Genomic DNA, 23,298 nt, shown 5'->3' on the forward strand with positions numbered 1-23,298 from the left:
CATATGGTCCCATGAGCCTGCCAGAAGTGATTTCTGAGCATAGAGCCAGGAGTAACCCCTGAGTACTGCCAGATGTGACCCAAAAATAAACCAAACCAAAACAAACAAACAAAAAAAACCACACCATACTTGCTCAGGGCTTACTCCTGGCTCTGCTCAAAATTTACTCCAGGCAGTACTCAGCTGGACATATTTGGTACTAGGAATTGAACCAGGGTCAGTTATGTGCAAGGCATATTATGTGTTTATAACGTAACTTTCCAATATACTTTTATTATTGTACGAATTACATATATGTGTGCTTGGGGAGACATTTCAGAGCCAGGGACCAAACCTGAGATCTATTTCACTTGAGCCACATCCTTGGCCATTGAGAGACAGCACAGCGGGAAGGGCATTTGCCTTGCATGCATTCAACCTGAGTTTTATTTCCAGAATCCCATATGGTCCCCCAAATCTGCCAGGAGTGATTTCTGAGCACAGGGTCCAAAGTATTGCTGGGTATATCACAAAAACAAAACAAACAAAATTTAAATAAGAGCAATATATAGGAAATACAAAATTGCAGGCCCAAAAACAGAAAATAAGTTCAAACCAGAATAAGAATGTATGGTTTTTAAGTATAGTTTACAAAACAGAAGCATATATTCTGTAATTTATTTGGTATTGATTGACCTTCAATATGATAAGAGCAGGGGAACAAAGAATATACAGTGAATCCCTAAAAAACAACTCTTCAAAGGGGTTGGTACAACACACTATTAGGCATGAGGTAATGAGGTTTGAACTTGAACCAGGGGAAGACATTTGTTCATTAATTTATTTGGTATTGATTGGCCTTCGATATGATAAGAGCAGAGGAACAAAGAAGGTCTGACTATATGCTCATTCTTTAGCTCCTTCTCAATTTAATTTTCTTTCTTTCTTTCTTTTTTTCTTTCTATCAGGGGAGAGCGCGCACACAGTCCCCCACTACCATAAATTACACAGTCGAGTTTCCCACATTTGGGGAAATCGCAGGGGTCAACACGCCCAGAGTGCAAAGGGCGAGCCTTACCCTGGGGAAACCACCTTCGTGATCATGGAATCGCCCCTGCCAGGTAAGTATCAATTTAATTTTCTTTATGGAATTCGTTAAGACCTATAACCTAACTTTTCTTCCTTCCTTCCTTCCTTCCTTCCTTCCTTCCTTCCTTCCTTCCTTCCTTCCTTCCTTCCTTCCTTCCTTCCTTCCTTCCTTCCTTCCTTCCTTCCTTCCTTCCTTCCTTCCTTCCTTCCTTCCTTCCTTCCTTCCTTCCTTCCTTCCTTCCTTCCTTCCTTTCTTTCGTCTTTCTTTTCTCTTTTGGTTTTTGGGACACACCCGATGATGCTCAGGGGTTACTTCTGGCTATGCGCTCAGAAATCGATCCTTGCTTGGGAGACGATACAGGACGCTGGGGGATCGAACTGCGTTCCGTCCTAGGTCAGCCGTGCAAGGCAAACGTCCTACCACTGCACCACCACTCCAGCCCATCTTTATTTTCTTATTTATCATGTTATTATATGACTCATCATCAGAATATAATTCTATAAGTGCAGATTACCATGTATAGAAGCACTCAACAGTTGCCTACTAATAAAAGAATGAGGGGCGCTAGAGGTAAGGTGTCTGCCTTGCAAGCGCTAGCGCAGCATTGACCACGGTTCGATCTCCTCGGCGTCCCATATGGTCCCCCCAAGCCTGGGGCAGTTTCTGAGTGCTTAACCAGGAGTAACCCCTGAGCATCAAACGGGTGTGGCCTGAAAAACCAAAAGAAAAAAAAATTTAAAAAGTATAAGAGAAAATGTGGGGCTGGTGAGGTGGTGCTAGAGGTAAGGTGTCTGCCTTGCAAGCGCTAGCCAGGGAAGGACTGCGGTTCGATCCCCCGGTGTCCCATATGGTCCCCCCAAGCCAGGGGCAATTTCTGAGCGCTTAGCCAGGAGTAACCCCAGAGCATCAAACGGGTGTGGCCCGAAAAAAAAAAAGAGTAAGAGAGAATGTATTTTTGTTTTGTCTTGTTTTGTTTTTTGTTTTGGGGCCACACCTGGCGTTGCTCAGGGGTTACTTCTGGCTGTCTGCTCAGAAATAGCTCCTGGCAGGCTCGGGGGACCATATGGGACACCGGGATTCGAACCAACCACCTTTGGTCCTGGATCGGCTGCTTGCAAGGCAAACACCGCTGTGCTATCTCTCCGGGCCCGAGAGAATGTATTAATCTCATAGGAAAGCCAAACTCTTTTCTGGAACATTTCTGTGACTTTTTTGATTCAGAATAATTTAACAACAAAAGACCACAGAGGTTCTCCTGTTGTCTTTATGATAAAAATCGATTCCTATAACTGTCCTCCTTTTTAGCCTATGACTAAAGTATTTTCTCATAAATGTTGCTCCTCTTCTGTTTAGAAATCATTCTTTTTCTGATACAAATGAAGCTGAAAGAGAAATGATTATTTGTGTTGTGCTCTTTTATAATTCTTTCCAGAATTATAGATAACTAAATATTTTTTCTAAATTGAACACAGTAATTAAATGTGCTCATTCTTGGTTTCTTTAAGTTTCAATTTATCAATCTGCTTAAATGTAAATGATACCAAACACTTTCTCTCTCCAAGGTTATTGTGTATGGGACAGAGGTGAAATCTGAGTTGGGTTGGCGAGTTGACTGGGTCAACAATAATGGTTTCTACCTCAGTCTGTCTGTGGTTTCTACAACACTTCGTCTTCAGCTCTTAGAACTGTGCCCCTCAGTCATGGTATCCTGATATCCCCCATACTGAGCAAACTTAAATCAGCTTTCCTGATTTAATATTCATTTTACATTGGAGAGCACTTAAAACCTTATCCAATGTGTTTTTATTCCTATAATCTCACTTAAATGTATTTAATCTCTTTCTTAAACAATTACTACTCCACCCCCTCCCCCAGGTAGAACTAAGAGGGATAATGAGAGTACAGATGTGAGAAAAGGAGCTTTACGGAGTGAGTTATAAACAGACATAGTGCTTATGCTATAATTATGATAGGACCAAAGATATTTTAATCAGTTTAGGTTTTCACTCTTGATAGAACTGATTTATTATTTTCCTGGGCTGTTATTTTCCATTGTCCTCTGTTGTCTGGATCATCCAATAATTAGTTGTGTTGGAGGCTGGTACTACTCCAAAGGGAATGTAGGTCCCACTTGTCTCTTAGTCTAGTTGGTTCCTGCTCTTCTCTTCCTTGCGATTAGAAATTGGCAGTTCCTCATCTCATTTTTCCCTCTCTAGGTAATCTATTAGCTCCATCTCATCAGCTATTAAGGACCTATCACTAACAGATGATTTTCTTTTTTGTTTTCATAATTCTCTAAGTTACTTGTCCTCAAAACATTCTATTTTTCTTGTTGCTTTTCTAATACTTTTTCTTGCTGCTTTTCTAATTCCTGCAACTGTACTTCCTGATTCTCTGTTCATCTTCTGTGGGAAGCTGATAACCTGCTGTGTCCCCATTATCTCAGGTTAACATTTCCATCCACTTTCTTGGGTATTAATCACTCAGGTGCCTAGGGACCCACGACTTCTCAAAGTCATCTCATTACATCTTACCAAGGCCATCACAATACTTTAGGGAATCCTCTAATAAAAAATAATAACAATTACCATTATTGAGTACTTACTGATATGGAGGCCAGACAAAACTTTATTTAATCCTCCATATAAGTGTTTGGTCAGGAAGAAGCTTTATGAAGTAAAACAGCTATGAAGTAAACCACACACAACAAATAGTGGCTGGATAGGGTGGGCTATCTGAGAAAATACTTTATCTCAGAAAATACTTTGCAGTCAGAGCAATAGTATATTAGGTAGAGCACTTGCTTCACAAATGGCTGACCTGGGTTCAATCCCTGGCATCCCGTATGGCTTCCTGAGCATCTTCAGGAGTGATCCTTGAGTGCAGACCCAGTAGTAACCCTTGAGCATCACCTGGTGTGATCCAAAAACTAGAAAAACAAAATTCAACAACAACAACAAAAAATCAACCAAACAACAACAACTACTTAAAAGGGATTATAAAATATGTAAAACATTGAGTTTGAGTTAGACAGACTCTAGATACTATAACTAAAACGAATAAGGATATTTCTTAGAGAAGTCCATAGCACTGGTGGCCTCCAATTAACCCTTCTCCTGGTTTGTACTTCCTTATATATTTCCCATTCTTGAGCCAGAGTGGGACCTGTACCTTATTTTAAAGATTAGAAGATAGCAGAAGTGGAGCCGGGCGGTGGCGCTGGAGGTAAGGTGCCTGCCTTGCCTGCGCTAGCCTAGGACGGACCGCGGTTCGATCCCCCGGCGTCCCATATGGTCCCCCAAGAAGCCAGGAGCAACTTCTGAGCGCATAGCCAGGAGTAACCCCTGAGCATCACAGGGTGTGGCCCAAAAACCAAAAAAAAAAAAAAAAAAAAAAAAGAAGATAGCAGAAGTGACACTGTCAGTTTCAGGCCTGAGAATTAAGAGTGCAAGAAAGCTGCGTCTACATTTATGCTTTTAGGAGCCCTGGGCTGTAGAATCTGGAATACCCTATGAAAGAGACACAAAGGTTTCTCCTGAACTTGAACTTCCAGATATCCCTCACCATGAATCAGACACATCCTAAGCTATCCTGAGAATTGGAGCCCCAGCTGCCATCTGACAAGAGCCATATGAAGACCCAAAGGAGAGCATAACTGATGAGTACAGCAACAATAAATAAGAGATAACCATCTCATATTTATTAAGAGATTATTTTAAACCACTAAATTATTTTAAGGGGCCGGAGAGATAGCATGGAGGTAAAGCATTTGCCTTGCATGCAGAAAGACGGTGGTTCGAATCCCGGCATCCCATATGGTCCCTTGAACTGCCGGGTATGATCCAAAAACCAAAAAAATAAATAAAGAAATAAAGAAAAGAAAAGAAATTATTTTAAGCCACTAAATTTTAGAATGTTTTATTCATCAGTTATATATTATCCAAATACTACCAGTATTTTTTTTTTTTTTTGGTGGGGGACACATCCGGCAGCGCTCAGGGGTTACTCCTGGCTCTACGCTCAGAAATCGCTCCTGGCAGGCTCGGGGGACCATATGGGATGCCGGGATTCGAACCACTTTCCTTCTGCATGAAAGACAAACACCTTGCCTCCATGCTGTCTCTCCGGCCCATACTACCAGTATTAATAATGTTAAAATATATTTAATTTGGAGGGGCCAGAGAGCACAGCGGTGGGGCGTTTGCCTTGCACACAGCTGACCCAGGATGGATGGTGGTTTGAATCCTGCCATCCCATGTGGTCCCCGATGCCTGCCAGGAGTGATTTCTGAGCGAAGAGCCAGGAGTCTCCCCAGGGTGCCACTGGGTGTGACCCAGAAACTATACCGGAATCCTCCTGTGTGTGTGTGTGTGTGTGTGTGTGTGTGTGTGTGTGTGCAAAGAAACAAGTCATACTTAAATTTTAGCCAGGTTTTCATTCTCTAATAAGGTAGTCTGGTCTTGTCTCCAGCTAGACATACTTTCAGAGCTCTTCCAGGGGCTAAATTAAAAGTGTTGAACAGTGATGTACATCAAGTGGTAGGTATACATAGCATGAACAAAGCCTTTGGATCTCTGGCACCACATCCTTTGACCCCCAAGCACAAATTAAAAAAAATTTTTTTTGTTTTTGGGTCACACCCAGCAGCGCTCAGGGGCTACTCTTGGCTCTACACTCAGAAATCGCTCCTGGTAGGCTTGGGGGACCATATGGGATGCTGAGATTCGAACCACCATCCTTCTACATGCAAGGCAAATGCCCTACTGCTGTGCTATCTCTCAGGCCCCTTAAAAATTATTTTAATTTAAAAATTTATTGGGAGCTGGATCAATAGCACAGCAGTAAGGTGTTTGCCTTGCACATGGCCAACACAGGAAGGACTCCAGTTTGAATCCCGGATTCCCTTTGGTCCCTCAAACCTGCCAGGAACTACTTCTGAGCACAGAGCCAGGAGTACCTAAGCACCACCAGGTGTGACCCAAAAACCAAAAATATTTTATTTTATTTTAATTTTTAATAAAATATTTAATCATTGTGACAAACTGGGTCCTGCTTACTCAAATTTGGCACTGGCTGAATCAATATAACGTCAAAGTATAAATACACATATTGTGACTTTTTCTTTCAGCCTGTGAGTACAACTGGATCTCAGAACACTCATTCCCCTGGAGAAAAAGACAAGTGCATCACATGCATGATTCAGGAGCACTGTGAGTGATCCAGACAGCAAAGAAAGTTCTCTGGTTGGGCCCGGAGAGATAGCACAGCGGCGTTTGCCTTGCAAGCAGCCAATCCAGGACCAAAGGCGGTTGGTTTGAATCCCGGTGTCCCATATGGTCCCCCGTGCCTGCCAGGAGCTATTTCTGAGCAGACAGCCAGGAGTAACCCCAGAGCACCACCGGGTGTGACCCAAAAACCAAAAACCAAAAAAAAAAAAAAAAAAAAAGTTCTCTGGTCAAGATCTCTTAGAACCTAAACAAACAGCATAGACCTTCCTGAAATGTCAGTGAGGGAAAAGGCAAGGGTGATAAAGAAGAAACTGTGGAAAAATTGTCACAATGACTCTGAAAAGTAGATTTTTTTTTTTTCTCACTGTCATTACTCAAGAAACAATGAAACATCGAGTGACGTTTTTCTCAGACACACAGTGACTCTTGGGAACTGCACTGTGGCATAGGGGAAGTCAATGAGGAAAGACAATTTTTAGTGTGGCACATTGCGACGTCTTACATTAGTTTTGTTTGTTTGTTTGTTTTTGTTCAGGGGAAAGAAGAAACAGACAAATGAAAGCACTGTGCCGTTAGAGGCACCCAAGAAAACAGGGTCTAGAGTCGCCCTTTTTTGTGGCTTGATTATGGAACAGGTGGGAGGAAGGCAACTCTCTCTGCTTCGGCAGCAAAGTGGCTGTTCACCAGCTGTGGTTGGTGATATGAGTCAGTGAATAGCAGCTCCTCTCTGCATGTGAAACCTCCCCTCTGCTCCTACATCCTTGAGAGCTACAGAGGGGCCTGAGATTCTAGTGATCTTCTTCCTGGCCAGGCTGCCACTGCCCCTTGTATCTGATGATACCGTCAAACTTGAGAAGCCTGGAGAAATGCGTCTTACAGAAAAATCTACATCTCTGACAGAAAACTCTATACTTTTTCCACCCCCACATTTTCCATTCAAGTTCCCAGAAGTTTGCAATTATCCTCAAAAGATGTTTCCAGACAAGGCTTACTCAGCTTTGGTTTTCAGTAGAATGCGATTATTTTGTTTCATTTTTGCCTTTTCACTTCTTGAATCCTGGCTGCCCATTCTCATTTCCATCTCAAGTGGGACTACATAGGCTAGCCATGATCCACACACCTGTTTACATTCTTTCTGTTCTCTGTGCTCTTTCTCCCCTTCACAATTCTTGACTCTGTCAATTTTTTTTTTATTGGCATTTCCTCTTTCCTGTGTGAACCCCTCTTCTTTCTCTAGCAGGATACTTGGACTTCTTGCCTGATTTTTCAGTTGGACTGATTCCCATAATTTGGTATCCTGCATTAACTTAGCTGAATCTCTTCATACTTACTTGACTAAAATCCACAAGACAAACTGAATCCAAGTCTTGGGCCTTGACTAGAAAACTACCTGAAAACTGCTTTGAGCTACCATCTTCTAGCACTACCAGTCAAATTCCATTTTTTGTTTGTTTGTTTTTGGTTTTTGGGTCACACCTGGCAGTACTCAGGGGTTACTCCCGGCTCTACGCTCAGTAATCGCCCCTGGTAGACTTGGGGGACCTTATGAGATGCCAGGATTTTTTGTTTGTTTTGTTGGTTTTTTTGTTTTTGTTTTTATTTTTGTTTTTGGGCCACACCCAGTGGTGCTCAGGAGTTACTCTTGTCCATCTGCTTAGAAATCGCTCCTGGTAGGCACAAGGACCATATGGGACACCGGAATTCGAACCAACCATCTTAGGTCCTGGATCGGCTGCTTGCAAGGCAAACGCCACTGTGCTATCTCTCTGGCCCCAAGATGCTGGGATTTGAACCACGGACCTTCTGCATGCAAGGCAAGCACTTTACCTCCATGCTATCTCTCCGGTCCCACCAGTCAAATTTCTAAGCTGCCTATCTCTGAAACCTTTTACTTCTGACTAAAGGAGATTTAAAAAAAAATTAGAAAAGTCTCTTTTGTTACAACTTGAAAAAATGTTTAGTAGGTAATACCTATTAAAACTGAATTTAGGGGCCGGCGAGGTGGCGCTAGAGGTAAGGTGTCTGCCTTGCAAGCGCTAGCCAAGGATCAGGACCGCGGTTTGATCCCCCGGCGTCCCATATGGTACCCCCAAGCCAGGGGCAATTTCTGAGTGCTTAGCCAGGAGTAACCCCTGAGCATCAAACGGGTGTGGCCGAAAAACCAAAAAATAAAAAAAAATAAAAAAAAATAATAAAAAAAAAAACTGAATTTAGAGCCGGGGTGATAGCATGGAGGTAAGGCATTTGCCTTGCATGCAAAAGGACGGTGATTCGAACTCCAGCATCTCATATGATCCCGAGCCTTCCAGGAGCAATTTCTGAGCAGAGAGTCAGGAGTAACCCATGAGCACTGCTGGTGTGACCCAAAAACCAATAAATAAATAAATAAATAAAATTGAATTTATATATGTACTTTTATTTAATAATTTTACTCCTAGATACATAAATATCCTACAGAAATGCTCAGGTATGCTCACCTAAGACATTTAGCAGGACAATTCATAATGGCCAAAATTTAGAAGCACTAAAATGTCTAAGGGCCATAGACTAGATAAATAATAATACAGTTTGGCAAACTATTTTTACTCCAAGGTTCCAAGTGAGTTAGAAGGAATATATCTGAGGGTCTGGCCCTGAGAGGGTCTCAGTCAGTTGTTTGGTATGAATTAGCCATGTTGGCTGGATGAACTAGCAGAGGAACATGGGGCCACAAAAAACCTGAGGGACATGCTCAAGAACTGACATGGAATGGGCCCGAGTGATAGGACAGAGGGTAGGGTGTTTGCCTGCCCAGGTTTGATCCCTGGCACTTCATATGGTCCCTTGAGCCCTTCGGGAGTAATCCTAGAGTGCAGAGCCAAGAGTGACCCTGACAGCAAAGAAAGGACATCTGAGCATCACTGGGTGTGGTCCAAAAACAAAAAGAATTGAAGCTGAAACAGAGGACAAAGGTGAGTGCCTTAGTGCATTACCTAATTAAGAGATCTGAAAAATCAAAAGAGACTAGATAGAGAATAGGACCCCCTCCCAAGAAAGGGGAGACTCAGGACAGAATAAAAAAAAAAAAAGGAACATATAGAAGAGAAGGCATCATGGGTGCTGAACTGGTAGGTCCTGTCTCTGAGCCTTGATTATTGGATCCTTTTCACCCACCCATATCTACTTTCTCTTGAATTTTCATGGCCCAGCCCCACACCAATTTTGGAGAAAAGCCATCATAGTGCTGATGGTAGACCTGGTAGACTGAGAATCCATGGTGCTTAATCATCTTACTGATACATTTGTGGGACATCTCCAAAGTTCACAGTACTAACTGTACAGGGTGAATATAAATAATTAGATGGGAAAGCCCACTAAGTTTAATTAGCCATAAAAATAGCTCAGAAGGCTCAACTAGCACCTAACAGCTTGATAAATCCTCGGACAATAACTTCAGTAAACACCATTATGCTATAACAAGAAATGTAAAGCAAATTATTTTGTACCAACTAAGAGGATAGGCTGGGAGGCATAACTTGGGACATTGGTAGAGAAAAGTACCAACTAGAGTTGGTACTGGTGTGAAATATTGAATATCTGAAATAATTGCATTATAAATAACTATGAATCATGCTATTTAAATAATGTTTCAAACAGAAAAACTTATTTTTATTAATATTTTATATTAATATTTTTATTTATTAATTGGCTTCTGAGCCACATCTGGTAGTGTTTAGGGATTACTCCTAGATCTGCACTCAGAAATCACTCCTGAAGGGCTCAGGAGAACATATGGGACTTGGGGGATCAAACCTGGATCACTGGCATGCAAAGCAAGAGTCTTACACACTGTATTATCTCTCCAGCCCCACAAACAGGGAAAAATTACAAAATAAATAAATAAATAAAATGGAACATCTAGGACTTTAGCAGCTTGATGGTTTAGGAAATAACTACGAAAGGACTCAAGTGTTGTAGATGTGAATTCTATACTCTTTCTACATCTTTACCCAAAAGAAGATGGGGTCTTTGGTTTGATGACATCCCCTCACAGGCATCTCACTCTAGATTCTTCTCATTTCTTGGGTCCTTAAATATGCTTCAGCTCTGCTGAAGTCTATAATGAGAATATTTCTTATGATCTTGGGTGAAAAAAAAATCAATACTTGCAGTTCTGTTGTTTGTAGTCTCTGGGACTGCAGTGATTTCTGGCTACACTGCAGCCAGGTAAAAGTGAGCACCACATTTGAAGAGGTGCAATTCCTGATCAGCAATGCAACTAAAAGATGTGAGACTACCTCAGCCAGGAAGTGTGACTCTTGGAGATTACATACGTGAGCAAGCTCCACTGAGCAATAAACCAGAGTGTGCATGAGTAACACAACTCTACAGTGTGGCCCCTGGGAAACACGTATGCAAGCACCTCACCTACAAGTGTGGGGCTTTTTGTGAGCACTGCAGCTAAAAGAGAGCGAGTATTGCAACTAATATGTGTGAGCATCACAACAAAGCACATGTGTGGACACCCAGTCATGACAACATAACAGCAATGAAGGGAAGAAGAGGGATGATATGAACCAACAGCATCAATTAAGGGTACTGAGACAGCATTTTGGAAACTGAGCAAATAGGGTTAGATTTCTGAATATGTCACCGATTATGTAGGAAAATTTGGACTAGTAAATGACTTTGTAAGCCTCAAAATAGTATCTAAAAATGGTAATTGGTATTAGTAGTGGTGAAGTTCTGGGAAGATTAAGTAATATTGAATGAGGGATAACATCTGACAAATATGGACTACTTACTAAATGCTATTTGCTATTGTTGAGAGATTTATTATTATGCAAAGTCATTATCTATCTTCCCAGTTGCTAAATAGAGTGAAGGATTTCAGCTGATCTGAAAAAATAGCATGCATTGCCAAGAAGTATACAAGTGAATCCCTCCTTTGGAGTGACCGGCAAGAGAAGGATAAATAACCTTTGCAGAGAAGAACATTCTGAGTTGCAGTGGATTGCAATTCAAGAATACAAACTAAGTACCAAAATTACATTTGCATTAAGAAGTACAAACAGGAACCAGGAAGATAATACAGTGGGTAGGACACTTGACCCAGGTTCGATCCCAACATCTAATATGACCCTTTGACCACTACCAGATTGATTCCTGAGCACAGAGCCAAAAGTAACCCCCCGAGCATCACAGGGTATGGCCTCAAAACAAAACAAAATTAAAAATTAAAAAGCATAAACAGGGGCCGGAGCGATAGCACAGTGGTAGGGCGTTTGCCTTGCAAGTGGTTGATACAGGATGGGCCTGGGTTAGATTCCCAGTATTCCATATGGTCCCCCAAGCCAGGAGCGATTTCTGAGCACACAGCCAGGAGTAACCACGGAGCATCACCAGGTGTGGCCCAAAAACAAACAAAAATAGCATAAACATTAAGAGGTTGATATAACTGAGATTAAGTCACGTTCAGAATATTGCTGATGATAATAGATGGATTTTTTTGTTGTAAAGGTAGTGGTGGCAGAGCTCAGGTATTATGCAATGCTGAGGATTGAACTCAGAGCCTCATATGTAAAAACATGTGCCAACTCTGGCCCATAAATTATTTTGGGGAGGGGGCTACACCTGGCTGAACTCAGGGGTCATTCTCAGTAGAGCTTTGGGGAACCATATGTAGTGCATGGGATTGAACCTGGGTTAGTCATGTGCCAGGCAAATGCCTAACTCATTAAACCCATTTTTTAAAAAGCTTTATTTAATAAAAGGTTTAAAGATACAGAAAAACTGATTGTGAAAGGGCCTAAGGGAAGTTAGATCCAAAGCAGTATCTGTTCAGTGTTCAGTCTACCTACATAGAGCTCTAGAAAGAATCAATATGTATGGTGAATGCACTAGCTGACTAAAAGGATAGGAGAGCAAGACCACTATAAGAAATGGCATGGGCAGCAATAAGATAAAGGCGAATTAATCATAGAAATCAAGAATGAGTTAAATAAATATTGGAGAGCAAATAAGATAGGATGAGCAAAGTACATGCAAACAGTCTGCAGGGAGGGCTGCTGTTGATCCGTTAAATAGTTGCCTCACTAAGGGTCACAGGAACTGTAGAAGAGGCAGAGTTGGAGGCAAAATAAACCATCCCAGACCTAGCAGAAAACTCTCAATGAAGAAACAAGGGTCTTTCTTAGATTCAGCATCCTTCTAGTCCTCACAATTTGATGAGAATGTTTCCTTAGTGAGCCTGATCTGTACTTTTGCTGGTAATAATAATTACTGGCTGTATAGGAGCAGGGGAGAGACTTGGCAAGGTATTCTCAGGAAGTATTTCAAGACTGTTTTCACTGACTGGCTCATTGGATGCAGATTTATCACAGTGTCATGAGTGGGGGAAAGAGAGAGAGAGAGAGAGAGAGAGAGAGAGAGAGAGAGAGAGAGAGAGAGACAGAGACAGAGACAGAGAGAGACAGAGACAGAGACAGAGAGAGACAGAGACAGAGACAGAGACAGAGAGACAGAAAGAGAAACAGAGAGAGAGACAGAGACAGAGAGAGAAAGAGAGAGAGAGAAAGAGAGAGAAAGATAAATCCCTCTGGCAATTCCTAGTCCACAATAAAAAGGCAGGATAACCCATAGTCTCTCTCTGAGGAAATAACGTATCTAGCAATTTTCCTATTTATACACCACAGCAGAGAAATTGAAGAACTCTGTTCTGGGAATGTTTTCTTTTTAGCTATGCAATGTCAAGTACAATTTATTTATTCACTACTGTTGTTGCTATTATATCATGGTGCCAAGGGTTAAATCCAGGATCTCACACAGGCAAGGCAACTGCTCTACAACATATATGTAATATATATAAAAATACATACACATACATATATATGTACATATATATATACACACATATGATGTCAAGGGTTCACACATGGAAGTGCTGGGGGCTTCCCCTAGGTCTGTATTTGGGGGTCACTCCTGGTGGGGTTGAGAATTGAATTGGGGTTAGCTGCATATAAAGCAAGCACTTTAATTCCTTTTTGGTTGTTTTTTGTTTTTGTTTTTTGAGGGGTTTTTTTGGCCATACTTGGCCATGTTCAGGGGTTACTCCTGGCTCTGCACTCAGAAATTACTCCTAGCAGGATTGAGGAACCATATGGGATGCTGAGAATTAAACCTAGGCCCATCCTGGGTTGTCTGCGTGCAAAGCAAACACCCTGCTGCTGTGCTATCTCTCCGACCCACACTTCAATTCCTGAATTAGCTCCTGGCTCTGCACTCAGGAATCACCTCTGGCAGTGCTCAAGAAACCATATGGAATGCTAGGAATCTAACCTAGGCTGACTACATGCAAGACAAACATCCCATTTGCTGTATTATCACTTGGGGCCCCACTAAGTATATTTTGAACAAGTACAGGAGAGTCCATTTTAAAACCGAGAAGGAATATTATCTGATGACATGTAAAGTTTTATATTTCTAAGAAACAGAAAATTTTGGTGCCATGTAAAATCATTTTAATGCCTGATAAACCTAGATTGAATCCAACTTCATCAGCTATGAGATTTTACATAGTTACTTAACCTGAGTCTCAGTTTTCCTCCCTGTAAAATGGTTATAGTATCTATTGGAAAGAGTTGTGAAGATTAATAGATAAATATATATGTCTCACTAATCCTTATACATTAAAACTAATGGCACACTATAGGTATTAGTTTTCTTTCTTTCCTATTAGCATTTATTTATTTGATTTATGGAACACAGCAGGGCTCAGGGCTTACTCTTAGCTCTATGCTCTGAGATCATGGCTCATGGGGCTTGGAGGACCATACGCAGTGCTGTATATTAAACTAGATTTGGCTGTGTTGCAAGGCAAGAGCCTTAATCCCTATATGATCTCTTTTGTCCTGTTTTTGTTGATTTTTTTAATAATTTCTTTATTTAAGCACTATGGTTACAGAAATGTTTGTAGTTGGGCTTCAGTAATCGAATGAATCCTTCACCTGTGTAACTTTCTCGCCACCAATGTTCCCCATTTCCCACCCCATCCCCTCTGCCACCTGTCTTTGGGACAGGCATTCTTTTTCTTTCTCTCACTATCATTGTCACAGTAGTTGTTAGCGCAATTATTTTTCTAACTGTGCTCACTACTCTATATGGTAAGCTTCATATCATAGGCTGATCCTTCTGACCCTCATATCTATCACATACTATCTTTTTTTTTTTTTTTTTTGGTTTTTGGGCCACACCCAGTGGCGCTCAGGGGTTACTCCTGTCTGCTCTCAGAAATTGCTCCTGGCAGGCTTGCGGGACCATATTGAATGCTGGGAATCAAACCCGGGTCCATTCAGGGTCAGCTGCGTGCAAGGCAAACACCCTACCACTGTGCTATCTCTTCAGTCCCCACCATACTATCTTTTATTTTTCTTAAACCCCACCAATGACTGAGATTATTCTGTGTCTATATATCTCCCTTCGATTCATTTTATTCTGCATAATAGTTTCCATGTCCATATATGTATATGCAAATTTTGACTTCATTTTTCCTAATAGCTGAATAGTATTCCATTATGTAGATGTGGGGTCGGAGTGGTGGCGCTAGAGGTAAGGTGTCTGCCTTGCCAGCACTAGCCTAGGATGGACCGCGGTTCGATCCCCCGACGTCCCATATGGTTCCCCTAAGTCAGGAGCAGTTTCTGAGTGCATAGCCAGGAGTAATCCCTGAGCATCAAACGGGTGTGCCACCCCCCCCCCCAATCTGAGTTTGCTGATGCCAAGCAAGTGCCTTCCCATTATGTAGATGTACCAAGTTTCTTTAGCCACTCATCAGTTGTCACTCACCTGGGTTGTTTTCAGATTCTGGCTATTGTAAGTAGTGCTGCAATAAACATAGAAGTGCAGAGCTTTGATGGACAAAGTCATTCCTTATTTCTTATTATGAAATTTCTTCTAAATATCAACATATTTGGTCATCTTATTTTTTATTTTTATTTTGTTTGTTTGTTTGTTTGTTGGTCACACCCAGCAGCACTCAGGGGTTACTCCTGGCTCTACACTCAGAAATTGCTCCTGGCAGGCACGGGGGAACCACATGGGATGCTGGAATTCGAACCACCATCCTTCTGCATGCAAGGCAAACGCTCTATCTCCATGCTATCTCTCTGGCCTCTATTTGGGCATTTTTAGATATATTTAGATCCTAGCTTGATCCTAGCTATGTTTATAAAAACTTAGAAGAAGGGGCCGGCGAGGTGGTGCTAGAGGTAAGGTGTCTGCCTTGCAAGCGCTAACCAAGGAAGGATGGCGGTTTGATCCCCCGGCGTCCCATATGGTCCCCCCCAAGCCAGGGGCAATTTCTGAGCACTTAGCAAGGAGTAACCCCTGAGCATCAAACGGGTGTGGCCCAAAAAACCAAAAACAAAAACAAAAACAAAAAAACAACTTAGAACATACAAGTTCTTTTCTTTCCACCCAGTGATTCTCTGCACTCAAGAATTGCTCCTGGTGGTGCTCAGTGATCTATTAGGGATCATATAGGATGCTGGGGATGGATTAGCAGCATACAAGGCAAATGCCCTCCCCACTGTACTATCTCTCTGGCTTCGATATTCATGTTCTAATCCTGGTAACTTTTGAACTTGTTAGCAAAAGTAATTTTGTAAATGTAATTAAGATTAAGGGCTTTGAGAGAAAGAAATTATTCCGTATTTTTCAACTGAGTTCAATCTAATCACTTAAATTCTTAAAAGCAGAGAGTTTGGGACTGAAGAGGTAATTCAATAGGCTGAGCACATGTTTTGCATGTGGCAGGCCTTAGTTTAATTTGTGACACTTCATGATCCCTCAAACACTGCAGGATACGGTCCCTGAGCACTCTGGGTGTGGCCTCAAAACAAACCGAAGCAGGAAGCTTTTCCCAGCTGATTCAATCAGAGAAATTTGACTATGAAGGAGGGTCAGGGAGATATGATGTTAAAATAGATGTAAAAAAAGGACTCAACACCATTGCTGGTTTTGAAAATGGATTACATGGTCAAAGAATGAGGCACTTACAGAATATGACCAATGTTAGGAAATATTTGACTGTCATGAAAGGAATAAAGCCTTAATCATGGGGCCGGGCGGTGGCGCAAGAGGTAAGGTGCCTGCCTTGCCTGCGCTAGCCTTGGACGAACCGCGGTTCGATCCCCCGGTGTCCCATATGGTCCCCCAAGCCAGGAGCAACTTCTGAGCGCATAGCCAGGAGTAACCCCTGAGCGTCAACGGGTGTGGCCCAAAAACCAAAAAAAAAAAAAAAAGCCTTAATCATATCAATTTTTTAGACCAGCAGAAACTCATTTTAAAGTTTTAATTTATAAAATCATAAGATAGGGGCTAGAATGATAGTATAACAAGTAGGGTGATTGCCTTGCACACAAGAGACCTAGGCTTGATCCCCGGCACCACGTATGATCCCTTAAGCCACACCAAAAACTATCTTTGAGTCTAGAAATAAAATAAGACCTGAGCACAGTTGGATCTGACTCAAGAACAAACTGTGTAATACAACAAACTATTAATCTTGTGCTACCTTTGTCACTAATTGCATAGTGATTTGTTATAGGGAAGAGAGAAAACCAAAATATGCAGGTAACAGAATGGGTTAGAACATGGGGGTGACAGACAAATTGGCCCTCCAATTAACTCATGATGAATTTTAATAATCAAGAAATGCTTATTAGTCATATGATGAAAATATTGTAATTTTTTTTCTTCTACTCTTCCGTGACAAATGAAGATTAGAAAAGTGAAAATCTGGGCAGATGAGACCGAGAAAATTTCCTTTGCCAAAAATTGCTCATGTTCAAAACAAGAAGAATTTTCTTAAACTATAGATGGACCAATGTGGGGTTAGATAGAGAGTACAAGAGTAAAGGTATATTTCTTGTATATAGTTGATCCTGGTCCAATCCCTGGCCCATATGGTCCCCTGAGCATTGCTAAGCAGCCCTGGAAGACCTGGAGCAACAGTGGAGTAGTATGCAGTATTGTAGTATCCAGTACTGCAGGAACATAGCAGTACTGCATTCTCGGGCCATTGCACTGAACTGCTGGTCCAGGGAGGCAAGAAACGCTAAGAGTAAGTAATCCCTGAGCCCTGAACACCACTTGGGAAATCACCCCCCTCTGGTGCAATAAAACAAGGTAAATAAAGTATGAAGTTTCAAATTGAATCTAAATTATGTATTCAGGGGCTGGAATGATAGTACAGCAGGTTGGGTGTTTGCACGTGGCCAACCTGGGTTCAATCCCTGAGCCCACCAGAAATAATTATTGGGTGCAGAGCCAGGAGTAACCCCTGAGCATTGCAGGGTGTGACACAAAAGCAAACAAACAAACACACAGGCCAATTGTGCTTCCACTCCAAATTCAAGCATGGTAGGATAACTCCATATAAATCAACTATTTTATTTACTTAAAGACTTCATGTAGTAATGGGGCCAGAGAGATAGTATGGAGGTAAGGCATTTGCCTTTCATGCAGAATGACGGTGGTTCAAATCCTGGCATCCCATATGGTCCCCTGTGCCTGCCAGGGGCGATTTCTGAGCATAGAGCCAGGAGTAAGTAACCCTTGAGCACTGCCAGGTGTGACCCAAAAACCAAAAAAAAAAAAAAAAAAGACTTTATGTAGTAAGAAGGAAAATGATCATTAAATTCTCTTCGGGTTTCTTTTCATCTTTTTCTTCATCTTGGACAAGATGTCCAAGAAATGATGATTCACACAAATTACCTTATTTTTGTAATTTTTAAAATTTTGTTTTTGTTTTTGGGCTACACCTGTCAATGCTCAGGGTTTTATCTTGACTCTAAGCTTACAAATTACTCTTGGCAGCCTCAGAGAACATATGGGATGCTGGGGATCGAACCCAGGTCTGCTGCATGCCAGAAAAATATCTTCTCAAATATACTATCACTTTAGTCCCACAAATTACTTTTAGAATGAAATTATTTACTTTAGAATTAGTGCTCAGGGCTCTATGCTCATCATTCCTGGTAGTGCTCAGGAGATCATATGGGGTGCCAGGGACCAAACTTGGATCAGCTGCATTTAAGGCAATTAAGTACCTACTATCTCTTCTATTCCTGCTCTCAATGATTTATAGTAAACATATTTTTGTTTGTTTTGTTTTGTTTAGGGGACACATCTGGCGATGCTCAGGGGTTATTACTGGCTCTGCACTCAGAAATAGCTCCTGGTAGGCTCAGGGGACCATATGGGATGCTGGTATCAAACTCTGGTTGGTCCTGGGTCAGTCACATGCAAGGCGGCCTACCCACTGTGCTATCACTTTGGTCCTACAGATTTATTTTTGGAAAATTAGGAAAGGATGAGCAATCAGAGTGAGAAAAAATAGGAATAGGAGTGTGATGATGAATTCAAAACAGTTCCAAGATCTCAGAACAAACTTTCTTTTGGGGGGGAGGGGTGTTACACCCGACAATGCTAAGGGGTTATTCCTGGCGGTGCTCCGGGGACCAGATGGGATGCTGGGAATAGAACCCAGATAGTTGCATGCAAGGCAAATACCCTACCTGCTTTGACCCCAGGACAAGATTTTTTACGTTTGTTTTGTTTTTGGGCCACATCCGGTGATGCTCAGGGGTTACTCCTGTTTATGTGCTCAGAAATTGCTCCTGGCTTAGGGGAACATACGGAATGCTGGGGACTGTAGTTTGTCCTAGGTCAGCTACATGCAAGGCAAACGCCCTACTGCTGCACCACCGCTCCGGCCCAAGCCAGGACCGGTGTTTGTTTGTTTTGAGGTCATACCAGAGAGTACTCGGGGTTTCTCTTTACTCTGTGCTCAGAAATTACTACTGGGTCCGAAGAGATAGCATGGACGTGAGGTGTTTGCCTTGCATGCAGAAGGATGGTCATTTGAATCCCGGCATCCCATATGGTCCCCAAGCCTGCCAGGAGCGATTTCTGAGCATAGAGCCAGGAGTAACCCCTGAGTGCTGCTGGGTGTGACCCCCCCCCCAAAAAAAAGAAATTACTACTGGCAGACTCAGGAAATTATGGGATGCTAGGGATCAAATCTGGGTCAGCCAAGTGCAAGGCAATTGCCCTACCCATTGTGCTATCACTCTGGCCCCAGGACAAGATTCTTTTTTTTTTTTTTTTTTTTTGAATCTTTACTCCTTAAATCAACTACTTCCTGCCTGCATGTCTGTCAGATTCCATTCATTGCTGCCTTTCTGAGCCACTTCATTCTGTCTAATCTGTATCATGGGGCCTTCTTACTCATAGCTTGGCTTATTCATAACTTAACTTAGTCAAACCTTTGACTCATTCAAAATGTTTCCTAACTTCCCTAACTCTCTTAACACCACTATATTTTAGCTTTTTTCATGTATTATTCATTAAATAAAAAAATTTATTGCCCTACTAAATGTCTTCATGTAATACTGTTATGTCAAAGAAAGGGAGTTATTAATCAGATAGTTACAAAAGTACTTCTTTGGGTCTGTTATGATGGATGCAACTTATTTGTCTAAACCAGGCTTTGGGATCAGTTGCGGAATGTTCCATAAACTGACTGTTTTCAGAAACAAGAAACAATCATCATCTTCAATACCAATGCATCCCTCCCCTTTCCCTCTATTTCCTTCAGTTCATTGGGACTAAGGATTGGCACTTGATTAAAAACAACAAGTCAAGGCCTGGAGTGAAAATAGAGCAGGCAGGGTGCTTGCATTGCATTCAACTGACCTGGGTTAGATGCCTAGCATCTGACATTGTTTCCTGAGTACTTCCAGGAGTAATTCCTGAATACAGAGCCAGGAGTAAAATATAGTTGGAGTAAACCAACTATATCCCTCCATCCCCACTAAAAAAAAATTAATATGTTGGCTGACCAGAAACCTTCATTTAACTTAAATTAATCAGCATTCCTTTAGGTTCCTAAAACCATTTAAATGAAAGAGGAGTAGCTCAGAGGCTTATAATGCAGCATTGCAGGTTCACAAGTTCATGTTGAGCATGAGCCTCGCAGTTCCATTGTCTGTGCTGTGCAGCAAACAATTTCTGGCCTCACCACAGCGAGGTCTGTGTGAACATTGCAACTAAAGTGCATAACCCTGGGTGAGCTCTCGCATGAACACCACACCAACCTCCAATGAGCTCTGCAACCAGAAAGTGTGTGTCATCACTGAAGAGCACACCCCCTAGCAAGCATGGTGCAAGCTCTGCAGCAAAAATGGAATGAAGATCTTGGTAAACACAGAGGTCCAGGTGAGCTCTACAACCTGATGTGCAGACACAAGAAAGAACTACAGTGGGATGTTTGAGAACATTCACGTGTGCAACTCCTGGTCATTAAAGGAAGAGAAAGAGGGAGTAAAATTGTAGTTTCCAATAAAATGGACATCAATGTGATCTAGAAACTCCATTTGTAAGTATCTATCTGTCCAAAGGTTGTAATAGTACTCATCTCTAAAGCTATCTAGGGACTGGAGCTATTGTACAGGAGGTAGGGAACTTGCCTTGCACATGATTAACCTGGGTTTAAATATCCGACACCACATATGTATCTTAACCACTGCCAGAAGTGATCACAGAAAGCAGACTTAGGAGTAAGCCCTGAGCACTTCCAAGAGTGGTTCAAAACAAATAAAGAAAGCTAATATACATCATGGTCCTTGTAACATTACTGTAGCCAAGATATGAAGACATGAAACAGGAAAGGGCAAGTGAGGGTGGGGCATGGCATGGTAGACTATAGTATACGGTTGTATCACTCAAGGGATACAATGATGCCCAGGAAAACTGCCAGGTTTATGCAGAAAAGTATTGCAGGCTTAAATAGGAGTTAATCCATGATGGTCTCCATGAAGTTTGCCCAAGATGAATGAATAGAGAAGATGGGGTTTACACATACACAATTTCTTGGGTATAAAAGATGAAATTGGGCCCGGAGAGAGAGCACAGCGGCGTTTGCCTTGCAAGCAGCCGATCCAGCCAGGACCTAAGGTGGTTGGTTCGAATCCCGGTATCCCATATGGTCCCCTGTGCCTGCCAGGAGCTATTTCTGAGCAGACAGCCAGGAGTAACCCCTGAGCACCGCCGGGTGTGGCCCAAAAACAAAAACAAAAGCAAAAAGATGAAATCTTGCCATTTTCAACAACATAGGTGAAATTTCATAGGATTATGCTAGGTAAAATATATCAGAAGAAAGGCAAATACAAGATTATTTTATTTTACTCCTTTAATAATATCTATAAGCAAAGAAAGGGAACTGACCAAACTAAACCAAACCAAAGTATTGGATTCTGATTGCCAAATCAAAGTTACTAGAGGGAGAGGAAGTAAAAAAATGGGGTGAAAAGACATGGAGGGTTATTGGTACTCTTGTGGCTGGTGCCGTTTGGTAACATATATTTGAAGAACACAAAATAGTATTCTTTAAATATTTAGGGCTGTAAAACCAATATATATATATATTTTATAAATATATATTTAAAATAAAAGGTATTTTATTTATATATTTACCTTGGTAACTATATATAAAAGGGAACTTTTAAATAAATGGACTACATCTAGAGTTTAAGGGCTACTCTCAAATTAGTCTTAGAGGTCACTGCTTGTAAAATCACCCCACGTGTCGTATCTCCAACCTCAGGTGAACGAGTCTAGATCAGGGTCGAGGATGAAATAATCCAAACCAGGCTGAGGGTGAAACATGTGTATTCTGGCAGTCTTCTACCTCTATGGAGAGTCAGCTACCTGACAGAACTGTCATTTTTATTGAGTACAGAGACCACCCCTGGGTGAGGCAGTAAAGACAGATAGCTCAGTTATCCTGAGCCAGTTCCACCCAGATTTACAAGTAAGACAATCTCTGTTTGGGGGTAAATCCAAGTTATAAACAAACCTACAAAGGAACCAGGGATGATCTTTGTTTTAGGTAAAATAAGGTGTAACCTAACAACTGCTGAGGATTAACCTGGACCTCTTGCGTGAAAAGTAGGCATTTCAGCAACTTGAGCTAATAAAAAAAGAAGTAAAAAAAAAAAAACTCCAGAAAAAAAAGAAGCTTTTGTTAGAAAGAAGAAATTACAGTGCAGCATACATCATATACCTATATCTATCTATACATATCTATATATAGATATCAGATATCTAAACCATGCTTACCATAAACCTCTTATACTCTACAAGCAGTAATTAAGTGGAGAAGGATTTTATCCATAGAAAATCCTCATTCATGAGATAGAAATTTAGGGGGTACTAGTTTGATTCAGAGGCTCTAAGCATGAGGCAGGGTAGAGCAGGTGAGGGTGGTGTGGGGCATGGTTGACTGTAGTATATGGTTGTGTTCATCACTCAGGGGATAAAACGAGGCTCAGGGAAACTGCCAAGTTTCTTGCAGAAAATTATTGCAGGCTTAAGTAGGAGTCAATCCATGATAGACTCCATAAAGTTTGCTTCTCAAGGTGAGCAGGGAATAAAAGCCTTTGAACCTGCTAGGCCAGTCTTTATAGCCTAAGTGCCATTTGTTTCAATATAGCATTAGCTTCTATGCTAGACTTGGGTCATTGTGTTTACCTTCAGCAGCTCTCAATGAAGTATTTGAGACAGGTAATGGTGTACAACATGGTTAAGCTCCTATGCTAGAATCCACAGACTGGCATTCGAGTGGAGAAGATCATTCTGAGGAGCAATACCTGACATGATTGATTATAGGTTGCAAACTAACTTGGTGTGACATGGTTGGCTCTGGTTTCTGTGTTGTGTTTGTTACTGGTGCATCTGGAAAGGAGGCAAGAGCCAGAGATGTTGAAGAGTGACTATTCTCTAAGAGGCAGATTGACTGAAGGACTGGTGACTTCTGGGAGTTTGTATATTTTGGTTTTTGGAACAGGATGTTGGTACATTTGTTCTGTTGTCAGAGGATGATTTAATTTGGAAATAAAAACACAAAGAGCTAAGTTTCTTCTAGAACCATCTGGTGACACATCCCAAATATGACTTTGA

The 23,298-nt window shown here is 41.6% G+C and overlaps 1 non-coding gene across 1 annotated transcript; it reads right to left on the bottom strand.

Annotated features, from left to right (window-relative positions):
• Window positions 1-944: 944 nt before the first annotated feature.
• LOC126027879 (U1 spliceosomal RNA) lies at window positions 945-1,108 on the bottom strand. Its single transcript, XR_007502345.1, has one exon. It is a non-coding gene; the product is annotated as a U1 spliceosomal RNA (small nuclear RNA).
• Window positions 1,109-23,298: the final 22,190 nt, after the last annotated feature.

This window comes from Suncus etruscus, chromosome 1 (genome assembly GCF_024139225.1).
Source record: "Suncus etruscus isolate mSunEtr1 chromosome 1, mSunEtr1.pri.cur, whole genome shotgun sequence".
NCBI lineage: Eukaryota > Metazoa > Chordata > Mammalia > Eulipotyphla > Soricidae > Suncus > Suncus etruscus.